Source organism: Sceloporus undulatus, chromosome 2 (genome assembly GCF_019175285.1).
Source record: "Sceloporus undulatus isolate JIND9_A2432 ecotype Alabama chromosome 2, SceUnd_v1.1, whole genome shotgun sequence".
Classification (NCBI taxonomy): Eukaryota; Metazoa; Chordata; class Lepidosauria; order Squamata; family Phrynosomatidae; genus Sceloporus; species Sceloporus undulatus.
Genome location: NC_056523.1, coordinates 54,082,156 through 54,098,461, shown reverse-complemented (window position 1 = coordinate 54,098,461; position 16,306 = coordinate 54,082,156). Strand labels below are relative to the sequence as shown.

Here is a 16,306-nt window from a genome sequence, read left to right as displayed (position 1 = left end):
TTCCTTTCATTTCCTGGCTAAATGAAGCAATGTTCACAGAAGATTTTGTTTCTTGTTCGTTAGCTTGGTTTTTAATAAATGTGTGAAGAATAATATTCCACAACTTGAAAGCAATTAGACTTCTTGACAGGGTTTGTGCATCTGATTCCTAGTGGAGCTGCTGCATTTATTTGAAGGGAATGGGATATATTTGAATATAATAGCCAAACATCTTTGTTGTAAGAGTTGGGAAACCTTTGACACCCCAGAGGTTTTGACCCATAGTTGTTTACCAGGGGACATGCTGGGTGGACCTAATTTGAGATACAGGCTATATGTGTAGAAGATCAAAGCCTCCCTTTCCCACTTTAAGTGCTACAAATCCAGTAAATGGAAGTGTTGTTCTAATCCCAGCTGTGGATGGTGTTTTGCTATCCTCTTACACGTTGGTGTCGTTGAAGTAGGTCACAGATTGGTATTATCTGAACAATTTATGGCACCTGTGCTGCAAGTTGCTCACCCATGCTTTAAATAAAAATGTTTCCATGAGAACAACCACCATATTAGGAGAGAGGATGTAGCTCAGTGCTAGGTTCTGTCTCTCGCATCTCCAGTAAAAAGGTTCTCAGGGTAGTAGATGGTGGGAAAGAGATCTGTTAGAGACACTGGAGAGCTGCGGCCAGTCATACAATCATAGCATCACAGAATCATAGAATAATAGAGTTGGAAGAGACCGTGAGGGCCATCCAGTCCAACCCCCTGCCATGCAGGAAATCCAAATCAAAGCATCCCCGACGGATGGCCATCCAGCCTCTGTTTAAAGACCTCTAAGGAAAGAGTGTGTTCCACTGTCGGACAGCCCTTACTGTCAGGAAGTTTTTCCTAATGTTGAGATGTAGCTTGCATCCATTGTTCCGGTTCCTAGTCTCTGGAGCAGCAGAAAAGAAGCTTGCTACTCCCTTCAAATATTTAAAATGGGCTATCATATCACCTCTTAACCTTCTCTTCTCCAGGCTGAACATCCTCAGCTCCCTTAATCGTTCCTCCTAGGGCATGGCTTCCAGACCCTTCACCATTTTAGTCGCTCTCCTTTGGACATGCTCCAGTTTTTCCACATCCTTTTAAAATTGTGGTGCCCAGGACTCAGCTCAGACCAGAGCTAGCTTGGAAGGTCCAGATGACTAGACCCACTACAGCCTACATCTCTTGGCACTGCTACAACCCTGAAATTTAGAGCTGGACCATGCTTCTAGATTTTTTTCAGTCAATTGGAAAATAAGCAGGAAATGTTTTACTATTCCCAGCAATAGAGGTTTTTAAATGGGGGGTTTCCTGCTTCGCTGACAAATGTCTGGTGGAGACTTGAAGGATACAAAACTGCCATGAGAGGCACATGTTCCCTGCCCCTGATGTAAATTATAGTGGGCTAGATGGAAAAAACAGCATGACCTGATTTAAAGCCACTTTCTCATGTTCCTAGCAGCTAGTAATCATACTATATTGGTATTTGTAGAAAAGGGGCAGATTTACTGGTGTCTTTTCTATATGTAAGCCATAGTTTTTATTTTGTGTAAAACATTTTCACGAGCAGGTTCATACAGTACACTTACCTACATCTAATCTGTGTGGTTAATTTTAAAAAATGAACAATTAAAGCTACTGGCCAATGCTGCTGGCTTGGATTTAATGTTTAATCGAGATGGTGGAATGAAATTTCAAGCACTCCACCAATCATCACTCTAATTATCACAGTTGTCCATATGTTCACAGGAAAGTGAGTTTTTTTTTCTCACACTGCCTCTTTTTAATGCTTCTTTCTAGATTTGTATTTTCTCACGTGAAAGGGACTGATAATATTTATATATGCACCAAGCATTCATTGCTTATTGAGAAAGTGTGTCAAGGACGGCCCCTTTCCCATAGAATTATTGTTTGGTGTTGTGTAGTTTTTCCCCTGAACATAGATATCATATCTTCATGTTCCCACTTGGCTTCTTTAGCTTCCTTTTCAAATTGAAAGCTGCAATCCTACAGGGAGTAAATCCTGTTGTGTGGCTTAGCTTTGAGGAAACATGTATAGGATTGGGTTGTAAAGAGGCTTTTAAAATAAGATTAATAGATTTTTAATATATTTTCTTTAGCTACATGAGATTCATCCTGAAGTGGATGCAGAAAACCATCAGGCTCATTGCATGTTGTTGACAGATATTTTCTTCCTTGTCCCCAGTATTCTTTGCACAATGGCAAGTTAATATTAAGGGCAGGTTTTGTTTCCACACTTTATGGCATTAGTTTTCTCACCCTTAAACACCAGCATTTTTCTGGCAATAAAATAGAAGAATGCCTTCAACGGTTATAAAGAGAACATAGATTAGAGCCAGAGATGGAGGGGGCCAGAAGAAGAGAGAAATGTACTTGAAACAGTGTAATAAAGCTTAATTGTATTAGTTTTGAAAAAGATTTTCGATCTTCTTCATGGATAATTTTATTCTTACAATGGTTGGAAAGATGGAAAATGCAGCACTGAACAATCTTTTATATTACTTGCTGCTTTTATATAATTCTTTCATTTGTTGAATACACACAAACCTTTTTTTGCCTTTGTAGTTACTGCTTTGGAACATTTAAATCCATTTTTTAAAAAATGAGGCTCAGTGAGAGACAAGTTGAAGGGGAAACTTCTGAACAGCTGTTGTTTGGCTAGATTGTCACGGATGGATGTTCTGGAATTAGAAAGCTAGGCTCTTTGGGGCATTTGTGGAAGTTTGAGAGGGGGTGAAAGGCAAGGTGGTGATTCAGAGTAGAAATAAGAGGCCAAAATAATTTTTGAAGGGAAGAGTCTCACTCCTTCCGCATCTGTGCTTTTTTTTTTTTTTTTGGTAAAGGCATGGATGTGGTTCGGTCCCTGACCACATGGATTATCAGCACTGTCCTCCCGTTGTAAACTACAAGTCTTATTGATTCCAGTGGATGTTATTTTGACATAAGTCATGGCTGATGAGTCTGTTGAGAATCTGCTTTTTTGGTTTGGTTATTTTTTATTACATGTACTAAGCACCTCATAAAATAAAATTTATAGCTTCTGTTAAAATAATAATAATCAATACAAATACAATAGATCAGTAGATCAATAAATTTCAATACTGAATAAAATTCCAGTCCTCAACTGTTCTGGTTAATGTGGGAGACCTGTTTGTTTTCTAGGGAAAACTGCTGTGTGTTTAAGAGGCTATTGGAATGCTTGGCCAAAGGAGATGAATTTCTTAAGATTGTTCAGAAATCAGCTTAGTACATTCATCAGATGCTATAATTCAGAAATTGAGAGGCAGTCCTTTCCAAGGTAGAGCAGGCAGATGAATAATAGTTTCCTGTTATTTTATTGTTAGTTTCCCCCTAGTTTTTTTTAGGGGTTGTTATTTATTTATTTATTTATTATGCCCCCTTTATCCTAAATTGGACTCAAAGCAGCTCACAAAACATACAGTAATGGTTTGTTGGTTTTTTTAAAAAACAAAAAACAAAACAACTGGCTATTTCTGAACATCTCTCATCTTGATTTTCTTTACAGTATTGAGTTGCAAATGGAAATTAATAATGAGTTTCTGGCTCCATCTGCATGTTGGCTGTGCTAGCCTAGTTGTTACAGTGTTTAAAAATGCTCTGAAAATGCATCCTTCTCCATAACAGCTTGCATATTCATGTATCCAGGACATGACAGTTATTAAAGGTATCAATAACAGTGGTTTATATATTGGAGAAATAGGCTACAGATTGTGGCTTGTTCCACCTCACAGGTATGGAAGTGCAGGCGCACTTAGTTGTTACAGATGTCATCTATTTTCCAGTGCCATCCTTTATGAAGTGTGATTTTTATGTTCCTGCTGCCTTTAGCTGATTCTCGGTGCTGATGGCCGGTGAGGCATTTGCTTCCTTTTCAAGGACTTGAATCGCACTGTGAACCTATAATGCTGTGCTTCATTGATCTGCCAGACTCTGTGTCAGGGATGAGAATCTTTGTTACCAGCTGAGGTATTTGCTTTATGGAGGCCTCCAATGGTCTTATAGAGTAAGGGCTTTCAAGAACAGATATCATCTAGTTGTCTGCTCTTCCAAAGCCCACTTACTGCTAGCCACATTCTGCTGCAAACAAAAAAGCAGATGTACTTCAGAGAGGGGCCTGATGAGAAATGCTGCTAGAGAGACTGATTTTACTTTGTCAGTGGAAGGATTTTATCTGGAAGCATCTCATATTATGAATAACTGTACAATTTTATGTCCATAGAGAGAATTTTTTTGGGACTGTTTTCAGAAATAAACTTGGATTTCTAAAGCTGTTGGACCAAAAACCTTTCTTTGTGTTAGTTAGCTTCTTAAGTAAATGCCTTGTGATGTTTGAGTGTCTGCATTTCGTACACTGTGATGGGCAACTGAAGAGGGTTGCCACAGTCACTCCCAGCACAACTAGAGGTGACATCACAACACTTCCAGTACTGAATTTGGATAACAAATGGGGGAAAGTGAAATACTTCATGGAATTTGAGTGATAAATGCCAACTAAATAATTTTGGGGGCTTGGAACTGTAATGGTGACTATTTATTTCTTATAAAAAAGTAATTTATGGGTTCTGGAATCTTGTGTATTCTTACAGCTGCCATTGGGTGTGGAGCATTATGTTTTCATGATAAAAGATGCTTTCATAGTGGTAAAGGAACAATAGCATTCATATAACCAATTTTCACTAATACTGCATTCTACCTCTGGAATTAACTTGTTTACATTCAGGATCTATAATTGCTGTTTAAGATTGGTAGACCTTACTGCCCAAGATAAATATTAAGAAATTGTGCTATATAAATGGCTTAAATTAATTAAGTGTAACTAAATATGCTACACTTATAAATATGTGAACTAAATATGTAAGCCAGCATGGCGTAGTGGTTTGAGTATTGGTCTACAACTCTGAAGACCAGGATTTGATTCCCAGATCAGCCATGAAACCCAGTGGGTGACCTTGGGCAAGTCACACTCTCTTAGCCTTAGGGTAGTCATAATAACTTGAAGGCACACAACACACAAGCAAAACAACTAAATATACTTCCAGGTTAAGCAGAATATTTTTAAAAACAAACTTTGTACTCCCTGATTTATCTGTTTTTCATTGTTGGTGGGATGAGAGTTATGTGTGCTGTTTCCAGTCTTTATTTGGAACTGTCAAGACCAAATGTGGCTATTGAGAAAGTGCTGAAGGATGTGACATTGGATAAACTTAAATTCAATTAACAAATGCCAAGGTGACATTGTTAACAGGTTGATTACTACTGGGAAGCCCTAATCATCACATAATTAGCATAAAATGTATACTGCCTAAAAGCAGGTACATTTTCATGTTTGATGAAAAAAAGCATATACCGTATTTTCCAGCGTATAAGACGACTGGGCGTATAAGACGACCCCCAACTTTTCCAGTTAAAATATAGAGTTTGGGATATACTTGCCGTATAAGACTACCCCTCTTCCAACGGACACCAAATAAAAAATTTTAAAACATCAGATGTGATTTCAATATGGTAATTTTAATTCAAATGCTTATGACATGCAGGTACTTAGCAGGAAAACATGTTGTATACAAAGCCTACTTGGATTGGTCAGCTCTCCCTGCCTGCCCAGCCCTCCCTGTCTCCAAGACTATCAGAGCGGTAGTGCAAACACAGCTCTTTTTTCCATACCCCGCAGACGTTTTTGAGCTCTCCCACCATATGCGGCAATCACAGATTCTCCATTCTGGCTTGGAAATTTCAGCACCTGCCCTATAAGATGACCCCCGACTTTTGAGAAGATTTTCCTGGCTTAAAAAGTAGTCTTATACGCCAGAAAATACAGTACATTAAAAGCAACTAATTAATTTATGAGGAGGAAAAGCACATAACATACAGCGCAAAAGCTGTATCTCTTGAGGAGCTAAATAGTTTGCTGAAATAGCATTGCAAGTAGAGTTGAGTGCTCTTACATTCTTGAATCTAGAAGTTTAGCATTCCATTCCATTCCATTCCAAATTGATACCTCTGCAGGGTTGCGTGTTTGAACCAATCCAGTATGTGATATTTAGAGGGCCTCTAAATTTCTTGGAGGCTCTCAGATGTAAATTTACACATATCTGGTGCACTTTTTATATCACTTGAGAAATTAATTTTTCTTTTTACAAGGCAACTGCTGATTTTTTAAAACCAACAATATGGATAAATAGATCTTTAAGGAACAATTTTGTGGCTGCAGACCTTTCTGAATTCCTGTATATACTCATGTATGTCTAGAAATGTAGGTCAAAAATTGACCCCAAAAAACCTGAGACGACTTATCCGTGGGTCAATGTAAGTACTGTATTAACTCTTATTTAAACAAAGGAATCATTCCCTGGTGAAATTCAGAAGTATAATCTGTCCTGGAAGCACTTACTCCCTCTACTCTCTCATTCATCCAGCCTTAAGAGTAAGCACAAAGAGTTATGTCTGCTGGAATTTTGTAAGTTCTTTGACATTGTTTTGCTTTGCTTCATCCTTTAGATATGCTACTAAGTTCTCAGTGGTAGGTACCAGGCTTCAAGTATCCCAGGAGGACTGTGCATGAGCAGAAAGCTGTTATTACTTAAAGAAGGATTTTTACTTGGCACATATCTCGAAATAGTTTCCTTTATTATTGGTTCATTTATTTCAGGTGTTGAAAACAGCTTCTAGCTCTAAATATGAATACACTTTAAAGTTTACTATTATTTGTTTTTTCAAATGGTTGCACTTTTAAGAAAAAGTTGAACCCTTTCAGTAAGATACAAACTAGAAGTTTGTGAAGGCAAATGTACATTACCATTTTAAAAAAATACACATTTTAAAAAATAGAACCAATGGTAATTAGACACTTTGGATACTGTTTTACAATGGCTGTCCACTGAGCGTGTCCAAAGGAGAGCGACTAAAATAGTGAAGGGGATGGGAGTTTCTAAAAAGGAAGATACTGAAGGCACAATTTCAAACAGTTCCAGTGAGGAAGAAAAATGGGAGATGTCTCAAGAAACCAGGATGGATGACTAAAGAACTTTCAACTGATCTAAAATTAAAAAGGGACATGTATAAGAAATGGAAAAATGGGGAAATCACCAAAGAGGAATTCAAACAAATAGCGAGCCTGTGTAGAGATAAAGTCAGAAAAGCTAAAGCGCAGCATGAGCTCAGGCTTGCTAGAGAGGTTAAGAACAACAAAAAGGGCTTTTTTGGATATGTCCGCAGCAAAAGGAAGAAGAAGGAAACGGTAGGGCCACTGTGTGGAGAAGATGGCAAAATGCTAACAGAAGACAGAGAAAAGGCAGAATTACTCAACACCTTCTTTGCCTCAGTCTTCTCAGAAAAGGAAAAAGGAGCTCAACCTGAGGATAATGGAGCAGAGGACAGATTAGGGGAATTTCAGCACAGAATAAGTAAAGAGATAGTAGAGGAATACCTTGTTAATCTAAATGAATTTAAGTCTCCAGGACCAGATGAACTACATCCAAGGGTATTAAAAGAACTGGCAAATGTAATATCGGAGCCATTAGCAATAATCTTTGAGAACTCCTGGAAAACAGGAGAGATCCCAGCAGACTGGAGGAGGGCAAACGTTGTCCCCATCTTCAAAAAGGGGAAAAAAGAGGATCCAAACAATTATCGTCCAGTTAGTCTGACATCAATACCAGGAAAGATTCTGGAGCAGATCATTAAACAGAGAGTCTGTGAACATCTAGAAGGCAATGCCATAATCACAAAAAGTCAACACAGGTTTCAGAGAAAGAAGTCATGCCAGACAAACTTTATCTCTTTCTTTGATAAAATTACCAGCTTGTTAGATGAAGGGAATGCTGTGGATATCGTATATCTTGATTTCAGTAAGGCCTTTGACAAAGTTCCCCACGATATTCTTGCAAACAAGCTTGTAAAATGTGGGCTAGACAAAGCAACTGTTACATGGATTTGTAATTGGTTGACCGACCAAACGCAAAGGGTGCTCAACAATGGCCCCTTTTCATTCTGGAGAGAAGTGACCAGTGGGGTCCCACAAGGCTCTGTCCTCGGGGCAGTTCTATTCAACATCTTTATCAATGACTTGGAGGACAAAATTGGGGAAATACTTATCAAATTTGCAGATGACACCAAAATAGCAGGAGTAGCTAATACTCCAGAGGACAGGATCAAGATTCAAAATGACCTGAACAGACTAGAAAACTGGGCCAAAGCTAACAAAATGAAATTCAACACGGAGAAATGTAAGGTACTGCACTTAGGGCGGAAAAATTAAAAGCACAGACACCTGGCTGAATGAAACTACGTGTGAAAGGGATCTAGGAGTCCAAGTAGACCACAAGTTGAACATGAGTCAACAGTGTGATGTGGCAGCTAACAAGGCCAATGCGATTTTAGGCTGCATCAATAGAAGTATAGTATCTAGATCCAGGGAAGTAATAGTGCCACTGTATTCTGCTTTGGTCAGGCCCCACCTGGAATACTGTGTCCAGTTCTGGGCACCACAATTCAAAAAGGACATTGAGAAACTGGAGCGTGTCCAAAGGAGAGCGACTAAAATGGTGAAAGGTCTGGAAACCATGCCCTATGAGGAACGACTTAGGGAGCTGGGGATGTTTAGCCTGGAGAAGAGAAGGCTAAGAGGTGATATGATAGCCCTGTTTAAATATTTGAAGGGATGTCATATTGAGGCTGGATGGCCATATGTTGGGGATGGTTTGATTGAGAGTTCCTGCATGGCAGGGAGTTGGACTGGATGGCCCTTGTGGTCTCTTCCAACTCTATGATTCTATGATCTGATCAACAAGCTGACTCAGGAACTAGACGAAGGTGTATTACTCAGGAACTAGACAAAAGTGTATTATTCAATACACCTCTTGCTGTGTATCTTACTTGTTTTTCCCAGAAAATCTTAGGAAGAATTTTCTCTAGGCACTAAAAGACACTCTTAATTTGTACAAAGTGATATCTGTTAGTATTGTTTTATATTTTCAAAGAGTTGTTGCCTTTTTAGAATGTAAACTTTTGGACAGGTCATGAAAAAGACTTAGGAGTTACTTTTATGGTAACATGGGTCCAAAAAACACTGCAGAAACAATCCAGTTTGAGACCACTTTAACTGCCCAGACTCAGTGCTAGGGAGTCCTGGGAAATTTTAGTTTATTGTGGCACCAAAGCTGTCTGACAGAGAAGGCTAAACGTCTCACAAAACTACAGTTACTAGAATTCCCTAGCATTGAGCTAGAGCAGTTAAAGCAGTCTCAAACTTCAGTGTGTTTTGGATCATTGAGGTCCTTTTCAGGTCAAAATCATGCTATGGACATCTGGGTTAACTGCATAGCCTGGATAATTTATATTACAGTGGGCCCTTGGTATCTGCTGCAGCTTGGTTCCAGGACAAACACACACACCCGCCATGGATATCAGGATCAGTGGATACTCAGGTCCTTTATATAAGTGGGGTAGTAAAAGAGTGTTCCTTATATAAAATTGAAAAATCAAGGTTTGCTTTTTAAATTATTTCCCCCCCAAGCTGTGGATGGTTGAATCTGTAGGTGCAGTTGTCATGGATATGGAGGGTCAGTTGCATTAATTTTTAGAGAGTTGTATTCTTTGTACAGGTCCACTAGTGACTAGGGTTGCTAATGTGTCCCCCCATCATCATTTTTATGTCTTGCCAGCTGTATGACATACAGAATTCAGTAAGTAATACTTGACCATCCGTCTAGCATGCAGCTTTCCTCTCTTTTTACGCTCCTCCATCTTTCCTAGCATTATTGTTTTTTTCAATGAGTTGTGCCTTTTCATGATGTGGCTAAAGTACAACAGCCTCAGCCCTAATCATCTTGGCTTCCAAGGAGATTTCCGGCATGATCTGTTCAAGGACCCATTTGCTTGTCTTTTTGGCCATCCACAGTATCCTCAGCACTCTTCTCCAGCACCACATCTCAAATGAATTGATTTTCTTTCTATCCAATTTCTTAACTGTCCAGCTCTCGCATTCATACATGGATACACAAACACATACATAGTAATAGGGAATACAATGGCTTACAATAGTTCTTTCATAGCTGCCCTCACCATTCTTAGTCTTTTTCTGATTTCCTGACTGCAGTCCCCATTCTGGTCAATATTTGATCCTAGGTATGAGATCTCTTTTACTAGTTCTATTTCTTCATTGTCTAGGTTGAATTTGTGTAGATCCTCCATGGTCATTATTTTTGTTTTCTTTATGTTCAGTTGTAAGCCTGCCTTTGCACTTTTTTCCCTGGCTTTCTTTAGTAGTTGCTCTAGGTCTGTGATGTTTTCTGCTAGTAATATGGTGTTGTCTGCATATCTTACATTGTGAAGACACACCCAACTAAAGGTGGTGGCAGGTTTGGGTGTGCAACGCCGGTACCCTGATGAGATCAAACTCTTTTACCCAAAAAGGCTCTGAAGCTGAATGTAAAGTTCAAAAGGGGGAAAATTTAATTTAAAGGACAAAAATAAAGAGTTTTCTCCTCCCCAGCTCTAAATAAAAGATACTTTACAGTTTCAGCAGTCTTCCGGATGTCATCTTTCTGGGTCTGATGTTGGTTTGCTCTCCTCACTCAATGGTGCAGGGTCTTTCAGCTCCTGAATTCCTTTATTCGCTTGCTGATGGTAACTAATTTGGCTGAGACCTGGTAACTGATTTGGCTAAAGTGTAAGAAATGCCCTTTCCGGCTGTCTGGGTGTGTTTGCCACCAAAAGACAGCTCTCTGCCTGCTCACAGCAAAGACTGCTCCAAACTAAAAGCTTCCAGCTACAACAGAGCATGCTGGGAAAGGGCAAACTAAACCTGGAAATAATGCAGGGGATCCTATAGCTCCTCCCACAACTAATACAATGAACTTTCCTACACTAAAATATTCTATGGCCTGAACCAACACAAAAGAAAATGCAGGGGAAATTCAATCAGTCCTGGCAGGACATCACATAAATTGTTGATATTTCGTCTTTCTTTTCACTTCTCCAAGCCTGCTTTCTGTATAATAAGTTCTGCATCTAACTTGAACAGGTAGGGTCAAAGAATTCAGACTTGCCTGACCCCTTTGCCAACTGGGAACCATTCTGTTTCTCTGTGTTCTGTTCTAACAGTAGCCTCTTGTCCAGAGTACAGATTCCTCATTAGCACTCCCTTGTCTTTAAGAGCATCCATAGCTTTTCATGACCTATGCAATTGAAGGCTTTGCTATAGTCTATAAAGTGCATGCTGATTTTCTTTTTTAGGGTCCATTAATGTAGAAAAAAGATAAGAAAGGTACTGCAGGACACATTTAGCTGAGTTTTGATGGCTGTTTATCATACACATCTTGCTTTTCCTGGAAGAGGTATCAAATAAGAAAATCTATAGTAGCCAATCCAAATGACTTATTTAATAACTTGGTTTCATTTTATAGATTTTTATTCAGGCTTTTTTGCTTGTTAGTCTTAATTTGTTTTGTAAACTGCCTTAGAAAGTAATTGTATTTTAAGAAGAGTGCATAAATGTTGAAAATTAATTTTTAGAATCCAAGATGGATTATGAGATACTTGATGCCCATGTTTTGTTTTGTTTTTTGCAAGAAGTCCTGAAATGTCAAACCTTGGCATCTAACACAGATAAATACAGTGCTTAGTCAGAGTATTTACAGAAATCAGAACCCAAATTTGTCTCTTGCATCTTGGAACTAGGGTCTGGGAAGGGATGAAGATTTCTTGCTCTCTGTATGTCTCTCTGTATTTATTTAGTTAATGCACTTATAACCTGCCTTTCTCCCAAAATGGGATCCAGGGTGGCTTACTATAGCTTAAGAAACAATAACAGTGAAAACATTGATTACAAAGGTTAAAAGATAATTAAATAACAATATTATTATAAAAAATGGTTAAAGCAATTAGAAACACTTTAAACATATTTACAATAAAACATATGGTCATTTTATTTAAAGATTAAATATTTTAAAAATACAGTGCACCCGTATCATACGTGCGCACCTTTTACGCAGCTTTCAGCTTATGCTAAAAGCCATGCAATGGGAAATGTATGGCGCATGCGCCACACTGCACGTCATGCACGAGCCCCATTCTGTCCAATGGGGCTCAAGCATACACACTATTTGCCTTACGTGGGGGGTCCGGAATGGATCCCCCGCGTAAGGCAAAGGCGCACTGTATAGCACACCACATTACACACAGACTACAACTCCATAATTAAAATTCAAAAGGGCTGCCTAAATTAGAATGTGTGGATGTCCCATGGGAGGGATTTCCACAGCCAGGGAGAAGAATCTCTCACATATCCTCACCCAACCACACCTGTCAGGGTGAAGAACTGTGAAAACACATGCCCAGGCTTATATATGGTCTTTCACATAGTCTGGACCCAAGGGCTTTAAAGGCCAAAACCAGCTATCTGAATTCTTCCCCCCTGAACGGACCAGTAGCCGATGCAGCTGTTTTGTGTGTGTGGGGGGGTGAGATGCGGGGTGGTCACATTATCCTTATAGCAGCCCTTGTCAACAGTCTGGCTGCACCAGTTTGGGCCTACTGAAGTTTCCCAAACAGTTTCTAATGACAGCCCCACCTACAGAGTGTTGCAGTAGTCCAAATGGGATGTAACCAAGATACATGAAAGGTATGAAAATCATAAAGCCCTAAGAGGAGAGACTTAGGGAGCTGGGGATGTTTAGCCTGATGACGAGATGGTTAAGAAGTGATACGATAGCCCTATTTAAGTATTTGAAGAGATAGCACATTGAGGATGGTGCAAGCTTGTTCTCTGCTGCTCCAGAGAATGGGACACTGAGCAATGAATGCAAGCTACAGGAAAAGGGATTCCACCTAATCATTAGGAGGAACCTGCTAACAGTAAGAGCTGTTAGACAGTGGAGCACGCTCCCTCGGAGTGTGGTTGAGTCTCCTTCTTTGGAGGTTTTTAAACAGGCTGTTAGGCGCACATCTCTGGGAGAGGTTACATAGAGTGAGGTTGTCCGACAGTGGAACACACTCCCTTGGAGTGTAGTGGAATCTCCCTCCTTGGAGGTCTTTAAACAGAGGCTGGATGGCCATCTGTTGGGGATGCTTTGATTTAGATTTTCTGCATGGCAGGAGGGTGGATTGGATGGCCTTTGCGGTCTCTTCCAACCCTATTATTCTATGATTCTATGAAAAAGCTCCTTGTGCCCTCTAAAAAGGAAGAGGGAACAATTTTTCCAGGCTCCCCCTAAAAAAAGACTTGAGGTACACCCCCCCCCCAAGAACTGCAAAGTACCTGGTTTTTTAAAAAAAGACCTATCATTATGCCTGCGAGGAGAGATAGTGGATCTAGCCATAATGGTCTTAGAGGGCATTAAGAGTCAGTCTCATCTGAGCGTGTGTGTGTGTGTGTGTGTGTGTGTGTGTGAGTGAGTGTGTGTGTGTGAGAGAGATATTTCCTGAACCCTCTAAATCCTTTAGAGAAAGAAGATTGCGGTTGAAAGACCAAGTGTGAATGGGTGGAAACTAAGCACAATATCTACTAACATCCTGCATTGTTCATATAGTGTACAAGCTGATGCTGAAATCTTAACTTCCATGCTTTGTAGAACATGAGTGCATTTGTAAAAGTCTTAGCTTTTCTCAAAGTGAAGTTTTTTTCTCCTCTATGAAATGTTGGATTTATTTATTTGAAGCCAGTCAGAAATACTTATGTAGATCTGGGCATTTTAGGAGAGTAGATCATTGTAGAAAGGTCCTGAACCCAGTTTTGGACAATTATTTCATCCCCCTTGTATTTCCTTGCGACATTGCACATGCTGTTGGGGGCTGTTGAAGGGGAGGGAAGAGAAAGATTGGCTGTGCAAGTTTTGCTACATTTTGCAACTACTGGATGCAGGATTCTCCATTACCCCCAAAAATGTTGCAGCAGAACCATTTCCCATCAGTCTTCTCCTTGTACCTTTTTCAAAACAACTCCACAAAAAATAAACAACACAAATTGGTAGTATGATCATTTCAGTATTGCAAGGAATAACATTTTCATGGTTTAAATCATGTGTGAGAAATATCTGAAGTATAGAGTCACTCCTGTGCCTCCATGAATAACATATATTTGAGTTCTTTTCCCGCTTGTTGGTCTGACATGATTGACCATAAAATCAACAACAGCGAAGAAACAATACTCCTGTTTGCTGAAGCTGAGAGCAATCCCACTCACTTTCTGATCAGGGATTTTGTACACTGAAGAGTTGTAGTGCTATGGTTCCACACTGTGGGAATCCTAAGATTTGTAATTTAGGAAGGAGCATTTAGAATTTTCAACCAGAGAGGAAGTAACTGGCAAAACCACTTCTGAGGATTCCCTGCCCAACCAAACCCTATGAAATTCCTAGGGTGGCCATAAATCAACAGGCAACATAAGGACATACACATACATTCCTCAGCTCTTTTTTCTCCACTATTATTATTGTTATTATTTGCTATGTATGACAGTCTCTTACACATTAGTTGTATATGTTGCATTAGTGTTCAGGACAACTGTATTAGGTACTTCTAATTCTCCCCCACACACCACTCAGTCTGCATGTCTACTGGGAAAGACTGTTGCGTTCTGTCATTGCCTCGGCTTTTGCTGTGGCTTTCAGAGCTCTCTGCTTGATTTCCCCATTAATGGCTGTTTCACTAAAAGCTTGTAAAGTTTAGTTGTTAATATACCTCAGTGCACCTGCTTTCAAAGATGAGTGAAATTGATTGGTAATTTGATGAATTCAAAGAGCATTTATATTAGCGTAAATAAAATGCGCTAGATGTCATTGCTGCCTGCCTGGCATGTGTGTGTGCCCGCACAGTATTAAGTACTGTGTTGACTGATGTACAGCGCATTACATCAAATTACAAACGATTTCTATGCAAACAACAGCTAAAGTGTTTGCTTCCCTTTTCGTCCATGTGATTATTGCAGGGATGTGTTTGGAACTCTTGTGCTGAAGGGAAAATTGCCTGAGCCTGTGTTTGTTCTTCTGTTGAAGGCAAGAATAAAACTGGGGGGATGTGTTGCCCTCCACAAACCAAGCAATTGCAAATATATACTGTATGTGTGCAATAATTTTTGAATTATTGCAGAGTAGCCAGTCTATTGTATGTTGTGAGTGGAATTGCCACACTGAAAAATGAGGGGGGCTCATGTACCTTTAATGTTGTGTAGTAATAATAATAATAATAATAATAATGATAATAATAATAATAAAGTTTATTTCTATCCCGCTTTTTCAATTTGATCAAAGCGGCGTACAAATTCATATAAAATACATAATAATCAGTACAATCAATAAAACCATATATAAAAACAGCATATAAAAAACTAATACTCAGCCAGCTGAGTGGGGGAATCCAGAAACATGTCACAGTCGATACCAAGATAGAGGGGAAAATAACCAAAGTCACATCTCATGGGGGGAAAGCTTGGGAAAAGAAGAAGGTTTTAAGATTCTTCTTAAAAAGGTCTAAAGACGTGGTGGAGTGGAGCTCATCAGGGAGATTGTTCCATATTCTTGGGGCTGAGATGGAAAAGGCCCGTTGCAAGGTGTAGAAGAGGTAATTTCAGCACAGCCATCAAAGGTAAATAGGAGCCCTCTTCCAGTTTCCAGTCTGACAACCTGAGTTGTGAGGCACAGTAGCTCTGTGCTTTGGTGTTTGTTAGCACTTCATAGTAAGGTCAGATTAAGAAATAAGAAGGTGCAAGCAATGTAAATTTTAAGAGAAGACAATAACCAAAAGATGGATGTGTCTGTGTGTGTTTGTGTGTGCTTTAAAATCAAGCCCTAAACATGAGTATACTTCTGTGTGTGTGGTGTACTTTCATCCCCCCCCCCCCCAATTATGGCAACCCTAAAGTGAACCTGTCGTGGGGTGTTCTTGGCAGGATTTGTTCAGAGGAGGTTTGCAATTGCCTTCCCCTGAGGCTGAGAGCATATGACTTACCCAAGGTCACCAAGTGGGTTTCATGGCTAGCTGGGAATCAAGAGTCACAATCCAACACTCAAAACACCATGCCAGGCCTGTGCCTAAATCTGGCAAAGAGGTCAGGCAAGGCTACACACTATCACCCTATTTATTTTACCAGTATGCAGAAAATATTGTACGCACAGCAGACTTAGATTCAGAGGCAGGAGTGAAGATCAGAGGAAGGAACATTAAGAACCTATAAGATGCAGATAACATGATGCTACTAGCAGAAAACAAGGACTTGGAACAATTACTGAAGAAGGTTAAGGAGGAAAGCACCAAGGTAGGCATAACA

General features: G+C 39.6%; 1 protein-coding gene across 2 annotated transcripts in view; it reads left to right on the top strand.

The window, feature by feature from the left end:
- The window catches only part of CHCHD6 (coiled-coil-helix-coiled-coil-helix domain containing 6), a 306,582-nt gene that overhangs the window by 114,691 nt on the left and 175,585 nt on the right, over positions 1-16,306 (top strand). The window lies entirely within an intron of this gene.